The sequence below is a fragment of the Mesoplodon bidens genome (assembly GCF_964165515.1).
Source record: "Mesoplodon bidens genome assembly, chromosome: 4".
Classification (NCBI taxonomy): Eukaryota; Metazoa; Chordata; class Mammalia; order Artiodactyla; family Ziphiidae; genus Mesoplodon; species Mesoplodon bidens.
This window is the reverse complement of record NC_138160.1, coordinates 94,301,840-94,322,241: the sequence shown is the minus strand read 5'-3', so window position 1 is coordinate 94,322,241 and position 20,402 is coordinate 94,301,840.

Sequence of the window (20,402 nt, the reverse complement as noted above, 5' to 3'; positions counted from 1 at the left end):
AAATGAGCAGAAACAGGAACACCCAATGAGTATTGTGATCTTATGCTCATGGTCTCTACCAAAGCCCACTAACTGGTTAGAACAGGGAGTTGTCAAAGGGGAGCTGTGTCTTTCACCTGGGACTGAGGGCCACCTCTGATAACTGCTGGATACCTTCAGACCCAGGGCTGTTCCCTGACAGACACAGCCATATAAGACTTCAGATGTCTTAGGAACTTCTCAGGAGGATAGTGACAATTTTTCTTGCTTAGACTTGGAGGAACCAGGTGGATTAGAGTAACTTTGACTGATATTATATCACAGTGGCTACATGGCCATCACACGGTGATATAATTAATCTGCAAGAACCAAGTTATATCCATTCTGATCCATCATGCTAACTAGGCTCACTAGAGGACAGTGAGAAGATTTGCAATTCAACAGGGGAAAAAAACTAACCCACAGCAGGTAACATAGTATAAAGAATAAAACCAAGGCTCTGGAGCCAGACTCTCTGGATTTGAATCCTGACTGTGCTCCTTACTAGCTCTAAGACCATGTACAATTCTCTTAATCTATGCTATACCTGTAAAACTGGATGATAATAGTGGTGTCTGCCTCAGAGAGTAATGAGGGTTAAATGAATTAATACTTTGAAGTGTTCTGAATAATGTCAAGGCCATAGTAAGGGCTCAATAAATGTTAGATCTTGTTATTATATTAACTACCTTAAACAGTAGGTTAATTCAGAACCAACTCATGCAATATTAGCCACGTTGAGAACTCAGAGCACAGATATACTGATGAAATCTGAGTTGGCTTCATGGAGGTGGTGACACTCAGTTTTGTACACAGGTGGGACTTTCAAGGTAAGGGAATAACACCTGCCATGTCTTAGATATATGAATGAGTTGAGCATTACACATTAGGAGGAGGCTGATGAATAAGCGCTACAAGAGTCAAAGTTGCAAGATCCTCAGGCAAAAGCTGAAGAGAATAAACACTCACTGTTTAAAATTCCACCCAAGCTAACTGAGCGATAATGAAGCACGGTGACAGAATGAGTACAATGCATAAGACGACAGAGAACAATTTTAAAGATAGAATTAATTTATACTCGTATAAGAAAATAAGCACCTTTACTGAACAGAAATTTAGAGGAGTTACTATAATGTAAGGAGGACAGTGTATAAATCAGACTTTAAGTTTCAAACAACAGAATTCACTGTCTATTTTAAGCAGAAAAGAAATTTCTGAAGGAATATTTTTAACCGCCTCCCAGGATAAAGAAGGAAAAGTAGAATCAAATTACAGAGTTACACAGCCCCAAACAATGCCCAACCATGCTGGGGCTTCTCTAGCTAAAATTCCCTGACACCACAGGTCAGCACCTATCACACTCAGGACTAGATAACAGAAGGCCCATCACTACCATCTTTGAAGTCACGGTCTAAGTCAGGGGCAGACAAACTTGCTGGCTGGACATCAATTTTTGTAAATAATGTTTTTTGGAATGCAGTCATGCCCACTAGTTTACACAGTGTCTATAGTTATTTTTGTGCTACAGCCACAGAACTGAATCTTGGAGACAGAGTCCATGTGGCCCTGAACAAAGCTGAAATATTTATTATCTGCCCTTTTATAGAATAAGTTTGCTAACCACTGGACTAGATACTTATTTAGCCCTCAGAAGGAAAAGGAATCCAGACCTAGAACCAAAAATGAAACCATGGCATCCCCTACTAATCAGTACATTCTCCTCTCTCACCAGAAACAGGCTACAGGAACAGAAATAGCTTCCATAGAGACATGAATAAGGGTCTCAAATGGAAAGATGAGGGTGCTACTAACAATCACAAAACATTGGAAGAAAACTAAGTACAAAACAATCAAGATACATAGAAAATAAAATAACATAAAGAAAAAAATTGTCAGAACAAACAGACCAATACCTTAAAGTTAGCATAATTAATATCTATAGAAGCTTAAGAGAAGGTATTGCATTCAGCAAACAAGAGTTTATTACTCTATAAAAGCATGGAAATTAAAAAAAAATGTGATCATAAAAAGCAGAAGATGAATGTACATTGGTAAAAGAGAGTAAGTAAAAATACTGCCAGAAAACACTTCAAAATGGAAAGGATTTGGGAAGTATGACAGAAAATTTACATGGTATGAAGGGTACATTAAAAGCTTCCATTTCCATCCCAAAAGAGAATATAAAGAACAAGATGGAGATGGGATCTGGGGAAAATCTAAGGGGGAAGAAAGGAGCTTTACATTAAATGGTGAGCAGGTTGAGTGCTGAGCAGGATAAATAGGGAAAGTGTCTTGTTTCTACACATTTTGATGAAATGTAAGACACGAATGATAGAAAATCTTAAAACTCACAGAGGAGAATCTTACAATTTTCTTAGGGTTAGAGTTAGAGTTACCTCAAAGAAATAAGAATCATTTGGCATAAGATGTTACACTGACACATTGGATCCTAGCAATAGGATCTGGATAAAGCAGAAATGAGAAATAAGATATAATTATAATTAGGTATAAAATTTTTAAATTACATGAAAATGCTATATGAAAAATCCTTACAAAATGAAAATTTTATGGGAATGCATTACCCAAACTGGCTAAAGAAGAATAGAAAAAACTGCACAAACCTGTGGAAAACTAGAAAAGATTCCCAAAGATCTATACCATAAAAGGCAATCATTTCTGCTCTTCCATAGATTATAGCTGCCAAACTTTTCAAGAACACATAATTTCTGTTTTATAAACTCTTGCAAAGGTAGAAAAAAAGGAAGGTTTCCTAACTCGAGCCAAGGCTAGCATAACCCTCATACCCAAGGCACAAAAGACTGGCATGGAGAAGGGAAGTGGGAAGCAAATCTCACCTTTGAACAAAGATACGAAAGTCCTAAATAATATATTAATAAATTAATTCCAAGAATATGTAAAATGAATAATAACTTATGTTATTTTATTGCTCCATTTCCCCTCCTTCATTGGTTTGGAAGTCATAGTCTCCTCCACCCATTAGTTAGTTGTTTGGTGCCTTTAAGACTGTAACCTTTTTCTCTAGCTTTTTAGTTACTCTCAGTAGAAAGTCTGGTCAAAATTATGTAGCCTACTGTTCCTAGAAACAGAGGCTCTGGAACCTTCAGTTTTTGGAAACAAATAATTCAGTGCCCTCAAATATCATACACAAACATAAATTGTAAATGAAATATATATATATATATATTGGGGGGAAAATGAATAATTTCTATATCATTATCCTGACCAAAGGTAGTGGTTAGGATGAAAGGAGGAGAATTTTTTTCTAAGCAAGACACAAAACCCAGATGCTATAAAGAAAAAAGATTAATAAACTTGACCACATACAAATTTAAACTTATTTAAATTTAAATTAAACTCATTACAAATTCACAATTACAAATTTAAATTGACTTGACAAAGGACATTATAAGGTATATCAAGAAACAGGAGACAACTTGAGAGAAGACATTTAGGGACCATATAACAAAGAATAATGTTCATAATAATGAAGGGAGGATTTACTAATCAATAAGAAAATGACAGGGAACCGGCCCCCGTCTCAAGTGAGCCAAACTTATCAACAAGCAAGTCACAGAGCAAAAAATACAAATGATGAATAAAGTTAAGAAGATAATCAACTTCTATAATAATCGATGAGGTGAGACCAGACTACAGATAAACTAGTACTAGCCTATGCAGCCAGTAATAGCAAAACATGTATATACCTTTAGCCAGCATTTTACCTGTGATTATCTATCCTAGAAGATTCACACATGTTTTCCAAGGTGCTTATCTGGAAATCCTCAATGCCCCTCAGTGACTAAATAAAGGTTACACATCCAACCTATGAAATGCTTTGTAAGTGTTATAAATATTGGGATAGAGTTATATCTGCCTTAGGAATATATCACTGTGAAAGGATATTAGGTAAAAGAAGTAAGTTTGAGAACTTTTCTTTTTCAGTTAAGTTAAAAAAAATCCCATGTGTACCTGTGCATACATATTTATAAATGCTAAAACAAAGCCTGAAAGATGAATTACCAAATTGTTAGCAATGTTTGCATGTGGGAGGCATTTGAGAGTTCCACGTGGGTGAGGGAGGGCTCTCGCACGTTTTCCTACATAGTAATATATTCCTTGACTGTTTTATAATGAGATGTATTCATTCATTACTTATATATTAAAAGAAAGAAGTACGGTGCATAGGCTGTAAGATACAATTAAAGGAGCCTGAGTTTTAGAATTAAGCAAACTTGGCTTTTATAATCCTGGCTTTTTCTTGCTGGGTCTGTGAATTTAGTGAAGTCACTCAAGCTCTCTGAACCTTCATCTGAATGTACACACCCTTAAAATGAGGGAAATTAAGTAAAAACATGTATGTAAATGTCAACTAGTGCTTTGCATGTAGTAGGTTTTTAACACAACTTGATGTGTTCCATCTGTCTGGGAGAGTGAACAATAAGACAGCCAGAGGTTGGGCCAAGACCTCTTCTTCATGACTTTGAAAGTGAGACTAAGAATGACCTAGCCTTCATGTGGTAAGGAGACAAGTCACTGTAAAATCTTGAACCGGAGAGTGACTTGATCCAAAAGATGTTTTAGGAAGATTAGTTTGACAATTATAGAGAGAAAAAAGAGTCCACTGGCGTAGCTTTCCTTTTCTGTATAAACAGTGATATTGAAGAATTCGAACTGTTATGATCATTTGTCTCTCACTTTCAGACATGACCTAGCTGAGGATGTGGGCAAAAGAAAGGTCCCCAAGGAAGCCCTTAGCTCCGTAGCTTTATTTGATCCTCTCAGAATCAGCATCGTGGCTAAGCTCCAGCAGAGTCAGTTTCTCTAACTGCTTTTTGCCAGGATTGTCTATTATTCTTTCAGCTTTCTAAGCTACCACTGCAGACAGCAAAGCACAACCAATTGTTCCTTAGTAAGCTGAAGGGTACTTTGAAGGTAGACTTGGTTTTCTCATAGCACAAAATTTTATAATTACAAACCTTCCAAAAAGGATTTCTCAAAGTGAGGATAGACCCTCTGTGTTTCCCTGGGAGCTAACTGATATTCTGGCAGGATATTCTCACATGGTCCACCCATGTCAGCCTAGCTGAGCCCCAGGACCCCCAGCCTGGCCATTCAGGATAACCCTCATGTCCCAACACATGTCTCCTAGAGGATAACACTTGTCTGTGGTCCACTTAATGATGATAGTACCAATAATGAGTACATCTGCATACTAACTTGGAGTTTACAAATCCTACAAATACCTACCATTGAGAAAAAGACCATACTTCTTAACAATCTTCTGTCTAGGGCTCTCTCACCCTATGTTTTTGTCTCCATCTCCTCTCTATACCAGAAACCATCCTGGCTGATTCTCTAGATTGTGGTGGTATTAACTGTACTCAGCCTTGTGAAGGCAGGGGATAGATATCAACCTTTTTATGTTCAGTGCGCTGTCAGTCACGCCACTGCCCACATTAGTTTCCAAAGACTTAGAAATAAAAATATTTGCCATGGATTGGCTGAATTGGATCATATGTTACGAAAGCAACTGCTATATGCCTCTGGGTACACTTTGCAAGTCATTCAGCAACCTGCTCTGAGAACCACACCTTTGCAGGTGCCTTTATATATGTTCTGTGCTGCGGTGTGAACACTGAATTTACAGAAAGATCACACTGAGATGGACTTAGGTGCTGTTCTCCCTAGAAAGTAAAGAAGTCAAGGTAAGCTTCCAGAGGCTTTGGAAGTAGGAAGGACAGAGTAAACAATACAAATTGCATAACCCAAGGCTGAGGTCTATGCCATTGCTTTAATCTTTCTTTTCTCTTCCCTAGGATTCAGTCTAACCGTCACATCCTTATCTCCCAGCCCTTGCTAGAGTGAAATGGGTGAAGCTCTTTCCAAGTCCACATTGTGTTAGAGAAAGTGTATGAGGCTACTTTTCCGGGTAAGAGTCCTGTATTACAGTTTTCCTCTTCAACTGGCCTGTGTGGTTTGGGGTCTGTTTTTTGCCTTCTCTGTGTCTCAGAAGCTCCTCCCATAAAGCTGACTTAAAACAAATTAAACAAACATAAACAGAGGCTTATGTTTCTGATTAAGATGGTGTAACAGGCATGGATTTATCCTCCTGCTTCCAACAATTTAAGAAATGGACAAAATATGTGAAAAATGGCTCTCAAGACATTGGAAAAAAATCAAACGAAATGAGCTCTACAATTGCCCAAATTACTGCCTGGAGAAAGTCTCCAGGCTGCAGTTCAGAGATTAGAGGTCTGAGTTGTGGAGATGGAGTTGGGTGTTTGAAATAGCCAATGACTCCATGCTGGAGTTCATGAGGTAAGGTACAAAAGAAGGGAGACATAATCAGAGAGAGGAATTGGAAGATCATGAGAGGGTCCCCCTTGAGTATTCAGTTAAGTATGGATCAAAGCATCTGTGCAGGAAAACTACCTGAGCCCAAGGAAGGAATCACTAAAAGGATTCAAGGGAACAATGTCTGGAACTCACACAGGGCTGGAAATAGTGTTGATTCCCATCAGTCAGAACAGAAAACCTCCTAATTCATGGGGCACTGGATATATCACTAATAAAGGTCTTGTCTGAGAAGTGAGGCATAATTAGCCTTTGACTAAATGTTGCTTGGGTCCCACTGAAAAAGCTTAAAACCAAGACCTAAATAATCAAAGTGTTTCCAGTAACGTAATTGTGTCCCAGAACAAAGCTCATGAATATTTTCAGGAAACTAAGGCAAAATTAACAATGTCTGGCATCCAATCTAATGTTACCAGGCATCTTGAGAGTCAGGAAAATACAACCCATAATGAGGGAAAAAATAAGCCCATTGAGACTAACTCAGAAATGACAGAGATGATAGAATTAGTAGTCAAAGACATTAACAGAGTTACTATAACACTATTCCACATGGTCAACAAGCTAGAGGAAAGGTTGAACATGCTAAGAGAGACAGTGTATATAGAAATAAAGATTCTAGAGATGAAAACTATAATGTCTGAGGTAAAGAATATACTAGATGGAATTGATTACATTTAACATTGCAGAAGAAAAGACTAATGAACTTAAAGACAGAAATATAAACTATCTGAAATGAAACAGAGATAAAAGGACTTACAAAAAAGTGAACAGAGCATCGGTGAACTGAGGGACAAACTGAAGTAGCCAAAGATAAGTATAATTGGAGTCTGAAGGAGAAAATGGGGAAGGGGACAGAAAAAATATATATCTGAAGTAATAATGGCTAAGAGTTTATAAATTTGATGAAAACTATAACCCACAGATCTGAGAGGCTCAATAAACTCAAGCACAAGAAAAACCAAGAAAACTACACCATGGCAAATCACAATCAAATTTCTTAACACCAGTGATATAGAAACACGGTTAGAGGGAAAAAGGTGTACTACATACATGCTGAGGAACAACGGTAAGGATGATAGCAGATTTCTTGCTTGAAATCTTATTTGATTTCTTGTCCTCAAATTAGAAGGCAATGGAGCAACACCTTTAAAGTAGTGAAAGAAAAACATCCTATCTAGAGTTCTCTATTCCACTACAATATCTTGCAAAGGCAAAGGCAAAATAAAAGCTTTTCATACGTGCAAAAGCTGAAATAATTCATTGCCAATACATATTCCCTGTAAGAAATACAAGTGAGTACAAATAAGTCTTTCAAGCAAAAGTAACATTATACCAGATAAAAACATAAACACAAAATAATAAAATGCACCAGAAATGTTTACAGGAAATGAAGGGAATAGAGGAACAAGTTAAACTACACCATGAAAAAGCAATCAGCCAAATCCAGAACACTGGGACATTTTTCAGATCTCCTCAATTAATTTCTTTAAGAAACAAAACAAACAAATGAAAAAATAATGACTAGAATGTGAACTGATGATTAAAAGAGTCAGCGATAACCTCTAATACCTACTAGAATGGCTAAAATTTTAAAACACTGAAAATGCAAAATATTGGCAAGGATGTGATTCAACCAAAACTCACATGCATTGCTGATGAGAGTGTAAAAGGTACAGACACTTTGAAAAACTCCTTAGTAGTTTTATGTAATGTATGTTTATATACATTTTACCATATTATGGACTAGCAATTTCAATCCCATGTATTTACCCTAGAAAAATGAAAACTTACATCCATAAAAGGACTTAAAAGAGAATGTTTACAGCACCTTTATTTATAATAGTCTCAAACTAGAAACAACCTAATCAATAGGTAAATGGATAAGCAAACCATGGTATCCCATACAATGGAATAATATAATAATTTAGCAACAAGAAGCAATATATAACTAACAGAAGCAAAAATATGGGTGAATCCCAAAAACATTAAGCTGAGCAAAAAAAGCCAGACACAAAAGGGGTATATATTCTATAGTAACATTCATATGAAGTTCTAGAACAGTCAAAGCCAACCTATGTATGGTGACTGCCTCTGGGGTAGGAGGTAGTAACTGACTGGGAGGGGACTTAAGAAAACTCTTTTGAGTGATGGAAATGTTCTATATCTTGATCAGGGTATGAGTCACACAAGTGTATGCATTTGTCAAAAATTAATTGAACTGTACACTCAAGATTTGTGTTTTTCATTATATATAAATTATACCTCAATTTAAAAGAATGGAGATGAAGAGTAAAATATATTATCATCAATATGTGGACCCTATTTAGACCCCAATACCAAACAAAACCTGACTGTAAAACATTTTTTAGGCAATCAGAGAAATATGAAAATGGACAGACAGACAGATGATATCAAAGAATTATTGATAATTTTGTCTGGGTGACAAAGCTGTCCTGGTTATATAAGAAAATGTCTTTATTTTTATTCCTATCTGGAAAATATTTGGGCAAGGTAATATGATGGCAGGGATTTGCTTTAAAATGCAAGCAATTAGGGCTTCCCTGGTGGTGCGGTGGTTGAGAGTCTGCCTGCCGATGCAGGGGACACGGGTTCGTGCCCTGGAACGGGAGGATCCCACATGCCGCAGAGCGGCTGGGCCCGTGAGCCATGGCCGCTGAGCCTGCGCGTCCGGAGCCTGCGCTCCGCAACGGGAGAGGCCACAACAGCGAGAGGCCCGCGTACCACAAAAAAAAAAAAAAAAAAAAAAAAAAAAAAAAAATGCAAGCAATTAAAAAAAGTAAAGAAGGAAAACGAAGGGCTGGATGAAGTATAGCAATATGTTGATATTTGTTGAATCTAGGTAACAGATAAGAAGGAATCCATTAAACTCTCTTATATATATATGTGCATATACATGAAAATTTTTATAATAAAAATTGCAAAATGTGTGTCCCATCAAAATTTCATAAGAAAAGTGAAAAACATGTTTTAAAAAATGATTTGTATCAAATAGAAACTAAAGTTTCCTTCACCAGAGATTTTCATGAATTGATATTTGAGTCCAGGCTGGTGCCTCCATGGACAAAGATTTTCTTTGGCCCTGGTGTCGCTGGTGGTGAGGGCTCCACTTCAACCTCTAGACTCCTCATCTGGAGCGCAGGAGAGGAGAATCCCTCCTGGCTCTGTTCTTGTTAATGACAGGAGTCACCTTCCCATATACGCTGTATTTTAGATAGTGGTTATAGCTCAAGCTGATGTGAACTGACCTCAAGGGTTATTTCACATTAGCTATCTCCACACTTTTTGATCACACACCCTTGTGAGCTAAAAATATATATATATATATATATATATATATATATATATATATATATATATATATATATATGGGTGAGCATTTCCAATATATGTATATATTTATAAATTTCACACACCCATGCACACAAATGTTCTAATATATTTTGCACATGATAAAACATTATAAAATTGAAATAAAAAGATGGGATAAAGATGGGATAAATGAAATAAATACTATTTTTAAATTTCTGACTAATCTTGATAGCTTCCTGATACCATTCATCTTGAAAAGATGGCATGAATTTAGCAAAAGACAATCAGTTAGGGCAAGGATTTTCATGAATGATAGTACATATGATTTACCTCAGAGTAAGGCAGTAACCTTAGAACTTGCATTTGAGGAAAGCAGGGACTCTGCAGAGCCACCAGTGGTCAAATGGAGAGCAGGCTGCCCTCTTGCACTAAGTATGATCGGAATCTTTCATCTGTACACAGTCCTTCAATGAGCCTCACACCACAGGCCCTGCTCCTCCTGTCTCACTGCCCCAGCTTCATATCCATTTATATTTTGTTTTCTTTCCCAGTTTCCCAGTCTACAATGGAATGGATAGGCAATGGATGATCCAGTTCTCCCAAGGTACCCTCTGTTCCTTGGCACCTTCTTTCACCTGGTCTTTGCCTGGCATCCTAGCTTGTCTCTCTGTCTCTCTTCTTGAGTCTTGTTGTCCTGTACTGTCAGATAAAACTTTCCAAGATTCCATGCTACCCACAGAAAAAGTCCCATGTGTTTTTACCTGGAAGACCACCCTCAAGCCCAACTTTATTTCCCATTGCTTCCTTCTGCAATCATTAACTCTCCTGGTCCCTTTACTGTTACCAAATAATCAAGCCACATCCCTGCATCCTAGTTTTGTTTCTGCTTTTTCCTCTCTCTGAAATGTCCTCTCCTCCCTACCTTTCTTAATAATCCTTAGTTTTAAGTCCCAGTTTGGGTATCACCTCTCCACAAGGCATTTTTGGACCATTCTGGTCCCTTTAGAATTCTTTCCTCTCCTAAAAACAAAAACAAAGGCAAAAAAACAAAACAAAAAAACCCCTCATATAGTAGTTATTGTTGTTCTCTCTCATGCTGTTATTAGACCACAATTTATACTCCTTTTATTTATTGATTGATTTTTGTCTAATCTGGGAACAATGTAGATGCTGAATAAACAAGTGAATGAATAAATGACTCTGCGATCTACTGTCCTCTCTGGAGTGCCATCTTATCCTGCTACTTTTTTCTAGGAGGACACATAGCAGCTAAACTGTAAGCATTAGAAAACTCTGCAAGCGTCATCATATTGCCTGAAGTATGAGTATTATAGTTCTGACTTCATGGAGCACTGTCTGAGTTGTGTCTCTCCTCTCATCCCTCTGGTTTGCTTTCTGTCCCAGGGTAGGGGAAGCAGGGCACCTTGGAGGCAGCACTTTCCCATGTCTTCAGGATGAACCCAGAACCTACATCCCCTGGAGAAGGATACAGGACTAGAGTAGTTTGAAAAATCAATTCCAGAGGAGCCAGGATTCAGGTTATTGAGGTTATGAGCAGGATTACAGAAAAGATCAGACACTGATGCGAGAGGAATAATGTCAGGAAAGGTGTGCTTTGGACATTATGTGGAAGGGAAATCACAAGAAGCAGCATGTCATCTGCTGTCTCTTTACTTCCTTCTAGGCACTGAGAAATGGATGATTTCCTTCTATACAGTTTTGCTACAAACTGGACAGTGGTCAGTATGGTGTAGCGGGACCAAGTAACTGAGTAGGTTTCTTCTAGGTAGGGGGGCAGTTAACAAAGATAATACAATGTTTATCCAGTAACTTAAGCATTTCTATTAAAAACTAAGCTATTTAAAATAAGAGCATTCATACAAAACACTAATTACCAATAAATGTATCAGGCAGATCAATTTAGTGCTCCTAGATTCCAGTTGGTATTGTCTCTATTTGAACATTAACATATTGATACTTTAAATACTTCATCTGATGCTGAGCTTCCTAAATCTTTTTTCTTTCTTTTTTTTTTTTTTTTTTTTTTGCGGTACGCGGGCCTCTCACTGTTGTGGCCTCTCCCGTTGAGGAGCACAGGCTCCTGACGCACAGGCTCAGTGGCCATGGCTCACGGGCCCAGCCGCTCCACGGCATGTGGGATCTTCCCGGACTGGGGCACGAACCCATGTCCCCTGCATCGGCAGGCGGACTCTCAACCACTGCGCCACCAGGGAAGCCCCCTACATTTTTATTGTAAGTGTTTATGAAGCATATGCTTTGTGTTTAACATTGGTAATACAAAGAACTACTCTTTTGCCAATTTTTCTGTGAATTCTATTTCAATCTTTCTTAATGTAGGCCCCAAAGGGGCTCTGGTGAATAGGTAAATATGGATTTTAGATCTGCTGCTTTAAAATGGATAGGCACATGAGGGTTAGATAAGGCCACAAGATGGGAATATAGTCCCTAAATCAATATTTTGGCCTGGTGATTTAGAAAGAGGGGCAAATTTGAAGAAAGAAGAGGAAGCATTTGAGAAACTATATCATGAAGCAGAGTAGTTTAGAAATTTATCCACCAACAGGAAGATGTAACTTGGCTACAAAGACTTGAAGCAGGAAAGAGGTAGTGACTTAGGGGAAATAGTCAGTGCAAGCAGGAAAGGCCTGGGGACTGTAGCATGATAAAGAGCTTGGGCAGAATGTGTGCCCAAGGAGCTGATGAAATATAAAAAAAAAAAAAGAAGAAGAGAGCGCTAACATCTTGTTGTGTGCCTGACTGATATGGAACTGTGAACTGTGTCAAAAGGAAAAAAAAAAAAGATGAAAATACACTTATGACAATGCTATAAATAAAATAGTAAATTAAAAAAAAAAGTCCCTGTGTATTTATAGCCTGCCTATCTGTGCAACCATATATATAAAATATTTGTATTTTACTGTGTTTAAATATTTATTATATTTGATTTCTTTTTTTTTTCCACTAAAAATGGTGTTTGTCCTCTAAATGGCCTGACCATGGTACGTGCTAAAAGGACATATAGGAAGCATGGAAACCATAGAGAATGTGAAAGGAAAGAGAGATCATACAAAGAAAAGAGTGCATGAAGCATCTACGTGCAGCTTAAAGAATAATTACAAAGCGCACAACCACAGACCCATCTCCCAGGTCAAGAACCTGAACTTTGCCAGGACCCAGAAGTTCCCTCGATGTCCTTGCTTCTCACCACCACACTCCCTCCCCTGAGCTCAGGAAGATATTATCTTAGATTCTTCTAAAAGCTTTATAATTCTGCCTTTTACGTTTAGGATTATAATCAATGCTGAACAGATTTTTGTGTATGAAATGAGGTACAGAGCCAACATTTTTTTTCTCATTTGGATCCTCAATTGCCCCACATTCCCCATCTAATAAAAAGCTTAACTTCAGTGTGCTGCATAAATCAATTATCTGTCTATAAGTCCTGAATTTATTTACCCGGCTTTAAAGAGACACTTTATGAGTTTGTTCATTAACTTAAGCCCCTGATTGTTCTAGCTCCCCATTCTTGAGCATTTCCTATGTCTGAGACTTGCTAACTAACAGCCAATTTTCATTTAGCCTCCATCATAACCCTATGAGGGTGCTCTCATTGTTATCCAAGGTGGTTCAAAGGTTGAGTAACTTGCCCAAGGTGGCCAGCTGGTTTGCAACAAAGCCGACTTTCCACAACATGCCCTACATTCTCCTCTGAAGCCCAAACACCTTCCACAGTGATGGCCAGTGATTTCATCTCTGACCATTTCAGCTGCAGGCTTTAAGGTATCCCGCCTAAAACCTGCCCTGACCGATCCTGTGCTATTAGACACATAGCTTGCTCTCTCCGTCTATCTGTCTAGAGACGTGTCTGCTGATTCGATTTGAATTCTTTGTCTATTTAAAGAATCAAATATCAGTCAGCCGCTCAGGCGGCCCAAGCCTCAGGCTCTCTGCCCTGTGCTCTTGCCAAGGGATTTTGGCCAGGTCTGGGGTTTTCCCAAAAGGGCTTGATACTTGATACACACTCTTCAGCCTAATTTTCAACCTGTGATGCTTTCCTGAGCCCATACAGGTAGTTGATTGTGCAGCTTTTTCTTTGTGTGCAAAGAATGTTTCGTCATCAGCCCAGATTTACTCTTCTCAAAGGTATCAGTGAGAGATGGCAGCCTGTGGGAACAGGAGAGTGGATTGGAGGGTTGGAAATGGGTCCTCGCATTGACGTGCATTGCTTGGGTTGCCAAGCAGGGCTGCATTTTCAAAAGGGATAATTATCCAAGGTCTGTTTCAGAGCTGAAATCTGGTTTATAAAAGAAAGGGTTAGGGGTAATGCCATTCACACTGAATTTGCCAAATCCTTGATCATGAAATATTCTCAGAATGTTGGCAATCACTTCTGGGTAACCCCACTTACACAATAGTTCCCAAAGCTGCCAGATGCACTGGTATGAATGCTTAAGTAAGGTCAATAAACAATGTGGGAGTTCATTGCCTTTCTCTGAAATATCTTACTGACTCTGAATATGAAAAATTTGGATAATCTTTCCTGCTACAGAAACACATGTCAGAGCATGGACGTTGATACCTTGCCCCATCCCTGTGACACTGCCACAGCTTGACACAGACCCTGTGAGGTTGGATACAACATAAGACTTTGTTGTTTACATGCTTTACACCTGTTTTTCCTAAGTCTCTTCCTTTGAGATATGCTGGCTTAAAGGCCAGCAGCACCTTGGAAAGAATAGTTCAGGTTTCACTGGAACCTATTCCATGCCTGGTGGGCCCTTACCACACAACCTTAGGTTTCCTGGCAACCTGTCAACAACAAGAAGACTTTAGTTCTTAGCACAGGTGGTATATTCTGCTGGGAAATGAGGTAGACAGTGAAAAGCCACTGCAGTAACTTTTCCTTATTTTTTTTTTTTTTGACTCAGAAAGATTCTAGTTTTCTTGGCGCATGGAATGTGCCTATACTTCTGACCTTTTGTGTTACCAGATCCTTCACTGCCCGCCTATAACACGAGGATGCTTTTGATACATCTCTCACCTTTTAAAAAAATTTGTTTCATCAGCTGTTGTCACTACTATCTGTATCAGCTCCAAGAATGATCTCAGTTGATTATATAAGTATTGGATTTATTTATAAGAAGGAATGATATAGACTTCCTCACGGCAAAACCCTGAATTGCAGCGATGCTTCCTCTTCAAAATCAGCTTCAAGCTAAGTGTTTATTTCAGAATTTCCTGGCACTAGACAAAGCTGGAGGATAAGGAAAGATTACTCAGTCAGTTTAACAGGTCCTTAACTTATATATAACTAGTTCCCTGAAAAGATATTTCTCAAAGTCTGAATTTTTGCTATGAGTCCCAAAATTTGCTGAGACAGATTGGTTCACTGTAAATGGGGCTCAGGAAAATCAGTGAAAACCTTTAATATTATATTTTGGAAGTGATCTTCAACATATAGTGTCTAAATGTATAGAGACTGTGTTGGCAGCAAGGAAATTAGCATTGATTAGAAAATCCAGAGGAATGCACGTTATAGACAGACAGCTGCTAAGCTGTTTCTCTCTCTTGTTTACTCTTTTGGGCTGTGGAAGATGAGAGTCCTGCTCTTATGCTCATACTTCCCAATAAAAATCTTTCAGGGACCATCAGGAATGGAGGGAAAGAGACTCTCTGAGGTATTCTAAGATAAACCAAAAAGTAATGTCTGGGAAACAGATTGAGGTAGTTAGGACAGCTGATGCTGCTTCCCTCTACCCCCGAGTCTGTGCTAGCTGAAACATGCAGCAAGGTGGGATCCAAATAACAGCGCATGAAGCCAAGACTGGGCTGGTTGAGATACAAAGCCAGACAGCAGCTTCCATCACCACATCAGCCCACCCCACCCCATTACCATTTGCAAGCACTTTTGAGAAGTCTCTCTCTGGCTTCTCAGAGTAGATGTAGGGTTGGTACCCTCTGTATAAGTTCTCTCCCGTGTGCCTGCATCTTCATTCCTCTGGCCAAACATGTCCTGGGGCTCTAAGGTATGTCATGAGTGTCAAGCCTTCCTTGGAACCTGGGGTTTTAATCAATAAGCCTGAAGGGGCAAGGAAATTCCAGGAGGTGGAATTTGTACAGAATAATAATGGTATGCTGATTCCCAGTTTACAAACAGTTTCCATATCTGAGATGGCAATGAGTCCGCCTGTTTGGTCACAGTTGGTTACCCCCAACTACAGCTACATCCTGACACTAAATAGGTGCCAACATCTGTTGATTTATGAACAAAGAAATCTGTCATTTCACTTGACATCATAATCATCCACTGAAGTAGCTAGGGCTGCTGCCATCCACTCTCATTCATAGATGAGGAATCTGAGTCTCAAAAAGATTAACTGCCCCCCCACACCCGCCCAGAACTAAAGACTGCGAGGTTACTGCATTGGAACCATAACCCAGTTATTTTTATTCCAAACCCAGTGTTCCGCCTACTATACCAAAGAAAGAGAAATGGAGGAGAAGGAACCTAAGGTAATTTGAGCGAGACTTCCAGGAAAATGGATGGATTCCTAATTTTCTATTGTTGGAGAGGTTGGGGTTTCATCTACAGCACGAATCCAATGAGGGTCTAGAGAGGTCAGCTGGAGGATGTCAGGGGCTACAAGGAGAGGGGCTTCTTAGGGCTTCCTCAGGAAGCCAGCTATTGGTTTGGAAGGGATGATGCTAAGAAATAGAGTAGCTGTAAAAATTGAAGGCAGGGACTTCCCTGGTGGTCCAGTGGTAAAGAATCTGCCTTCCAATGCAGGGGACGTGGATTCGATCCCTGGTCAGGAAACTAAGATCCCACATGCTGCGGGGCAACTAAGCCCCACAACTACTGAGCTCACGCACCTCAACCAGAGAGCCCATGCGCCACAACTACAGAGCCCACGCGCCCTGGAGCCTGCACACCACAACTAGAGAGAACCCCACGTGCCGCAACAAAGAGCTCACACGTCGCAACAAAAGATCCCACATGCCTCAGTGAAGATCCCGCGTGCAGCAACTAAGACCTGACACAGCCAAAAAAATAATAATTAATTAATTAATTAATTAAAAATAAATATTTTTAAAAATTGAAAGCAGAATTTGGGAAGAAATGCTCACAAGGCAAGGGATGGAGGTAGGGCCTAGGGGTCCCAATATGCAAGGGTAAGAAGGAGGATGGGCCCAGGGACTTGGGGGAATTCTAAGGGTCAGAGGCTAGGGTGCTTTGAGAAGAACTACAGTTGAACTAGAACAAAAGCAGCAAACCAAAAAGTAGCACAACTGAGACCTGCAGAGAAAAGGTACTATCTTTAATCAATGTGTCTCTGCAGTAGAACTATGATGCATAGTAACATGCTCTGTATTCCCACCCACCCCCACTCCTTCTCCTGGGAGTTCTAGAAAAGGTAAAGTAGTAGAGCCTACAGCTACTCTTGAGAGAATGATAGTAAATGCCTGTCTTAGCTCCTGAAAATTCGGCTCGAGATTCCTGAGCCAGAGCACATGACACTTTCCTAACATTCATCTCACCCTAAACAGCCCTTGACGATTTCAGAAGAGGCCTTTTCTATGACTCTAAATTAACTGAGAGAGACAATGAAATGGCAAGATCACTGGCAGAAAGCTAGGAGACATAGGCTGAATCCTGGCTTTGCCAATAACTGTGTAACCTTAGACAAGTCACTCATATTTCCTAGGTTTCACTATCCCCATTTGGAAATGAAAAGATTAACATAGATTCTATGTCGTAGAAGCCCCCTGAGCCTAACAATCTATGAAACAAAGGATAGAATCAGACTCAATATTTATAAAGCATTTTGCATCTTCATAGACAGGGTTTTCAGAGGCTGAGTTTACTGCATGACACTCAAGTCAGGCTGGTTTCCAGGTTCGGGTTCATTATGCTGGTGATTTACTAAGCTTATCTAATTACTATTCCTATATAAAAACAAATGAACCATTTTTTTTGTTAATTTAGCCTTCCTAGGAAAAAAGTTGAATCTTAATAATTTATAAACTATTACACTAAGAAAGAACAGGAGATTGAAAACACCAGAGTCAAAGACTTTTTTTGCTTTGAGAAAGATGATAGAATATTTCCTTGAGTTATTAGCATATAGTGTATGCATTTAAAGAGCAGATAAATGCATTTGAAATGTCCACGCAGTGACTGCTTGGAGAGGATGGGAGCATTTCCAGAGAATGATAAATACTAAAGTTCCTTCAAAGGCTGAACTTGGGGCGGAGAGGAGATAGGGAGAGAGATAGTCATCTGAGGATGACATAATTCTAAATGCATGACTCACACTTGCTTTCACTAAGCAAAGTTCCTAAGTAGAATACATGGCCAAAGAGGTTTGTTAGTATTCCCTTTAAGAATTATCACCTGAGGGCAATTGTTAATCAGATACTAACACCTCTGCACATTGAGAAAAAAGAGGCTTTATGCAGGATGAGATCAGGTTTTACTAGAATGTTCTCCAACATGTTTTCCTTGTTTTATTTGCTTCACTAGAGTGGTTAGGACCACAGAATCTGAAGTGAGACTACTTGTGATGTATCGTCAGTAGTTGAGTGACCTTGAGCAAGTTATTTACTCTCTTGCCTCAGTGAAGTTATCTCTAAAATAGAATCTCAGAGTTATTGTAAAGAATAAATGAGTGAATACCTGGCTTGAAGGAATCCTGTCGAGTGCTACTGAGTAGAACACTGTGTTACCTAGGATGATCATTGCTGTTGTTACATTATGTTGCTTTGGAATAACTTGTGCACCCTGGTTGAGGTGAGGAGTAGGTGTCTCATTAGGGCTCATGATTGGGCACTGGCTGAGTAATGATGACTGTCGACATTGGCTGGACTGAAAAGACCAAAGCTTGCGCATAAAGGTTCTTCTTAACCACAGTTAAGTCATCACACATAATCAATAGTTGACTATACCTTGGTTTTCATTCTAATTGGGAATTATCTTTGTCCCCTTTCTCTCCATAATGAGAAAGGAGAGTTGACTGAGTATAATTTTATAATGATCAGTTAAGTGGCCTGAGATATAATGGTGACATGTGTTCTGTCAATTCTTTCAGAGCTATTGGGAATTGGGTTAGAAGTGAATGATCATGAAACTATCAACTTATAATTCAGATGCAGTTCACTCTAGAAAAAAGGATATTCCAAGCTCCTTCCATACATATTTAGTTCTTTATAGGTTTTTGACTCTAACAAGATAATCTTTGCCCATAATATGGTACCACATATGCTTGCAATAAGAGAAACACAATTTGGGGACAAATGGACTCAAGAGAATTAACATATTTCAATGCCTGTCAATATTACCAAGAGGGAGTCAGACATTCCTTATATAGTATCTTCTCCTTATATTTTTTAGTTAAAATAGATTCACTGATCTACAGAATGTTTCTAATTTCAACTCTATGTAAATAGAAAAGGAGAACTGAGTTGGGCATATTAAAGAAACAGATCATACTTAATTGAACATATGCCTCTTTCTTTATTCACTTTTCTGAAAAGGTGACATAGCCTCTGTTCTGTCTTTTCCTTTTTGGCATCCTGGTGACTTTAGTGTCCATAATTCAAACAACCCCCACTAAGAATAGAGTTTAAGATTTGTCATGTCTGGTTGGAAAACAATGGAGGGTTCTGATATCATTCCTACAATAAACAACACTTTTGGCATTTTGTTTCATGAACTGATTTATTATTTGAACATACTCCTTTCTAGAACCCAGTAATCATACACACAAACGCTAATTAATTTCTTTCGTTCCAGCCCAGGAGCCACATTTTGATGGCAAAAGTTCTCTAATCTTGACTGAGTAGCAAACCATTTAATTTCGTATGTACTAAGAAGAGAAGTAGGATGGTGTAAGGATGGAAATGAAATGAGGGATGTGAAGCTACAGATTCTACATAGCAGTGGACATTTCTCTTGGGTAATGGCTTTAATAATCCTACACTTGACAGAAAGTGCAAGAAAGAAAATAAGGTTCTGCGGTCTATTTATTCCTGAATCTTAGCAATTACTTTAGCCCCTGAAATTTGTGTCATCATACTCACTTTTGCCATTTTATCCTTAAAGTCATAGATTGAAAATACTTACTATACTCATTCAGGGATCCCTGAATCAATGTTATTAAGTAGATGGGAGATGGTTCTATGAGTTAGGATTAGGATCAGCAATATATAACAGAAAATCTCAAAATGACAGTGGCTTAAACAAAATAGATGTGTCTTATTTCTCTCACACACAAAAGGAGTACAAAGGTCTAGAGCTGATGATGTGGCTCTACAGAGTCATCAGGAACCCAGGATCCTTCCAGGCCTCTGTATCATCATCCCTATGATGTGGTCCTTGTTCGTGAAAGCCCCCACAAGTCTTCTAATTACATCTATGTACCAGACAGCAAATGGAAGAGACTCTCTTTTAAGGGAATTCTACTCCCAAACCCCACTTAACAATTACATCTATGGGACTTCCCTGGTGATGCAGTGGTTGGAAATCCTCCTGCCAGTGCAGGGGACAAGCCCTGGTCTGGGAAGATCCCAAATGCCGCGGGGCAACTGGGCCCGTGCGCCACAACTACTGAGCCCGCGTGCCACAGCTACTGAAGCCTGTGTGCCTAGAGCCCGTGCTC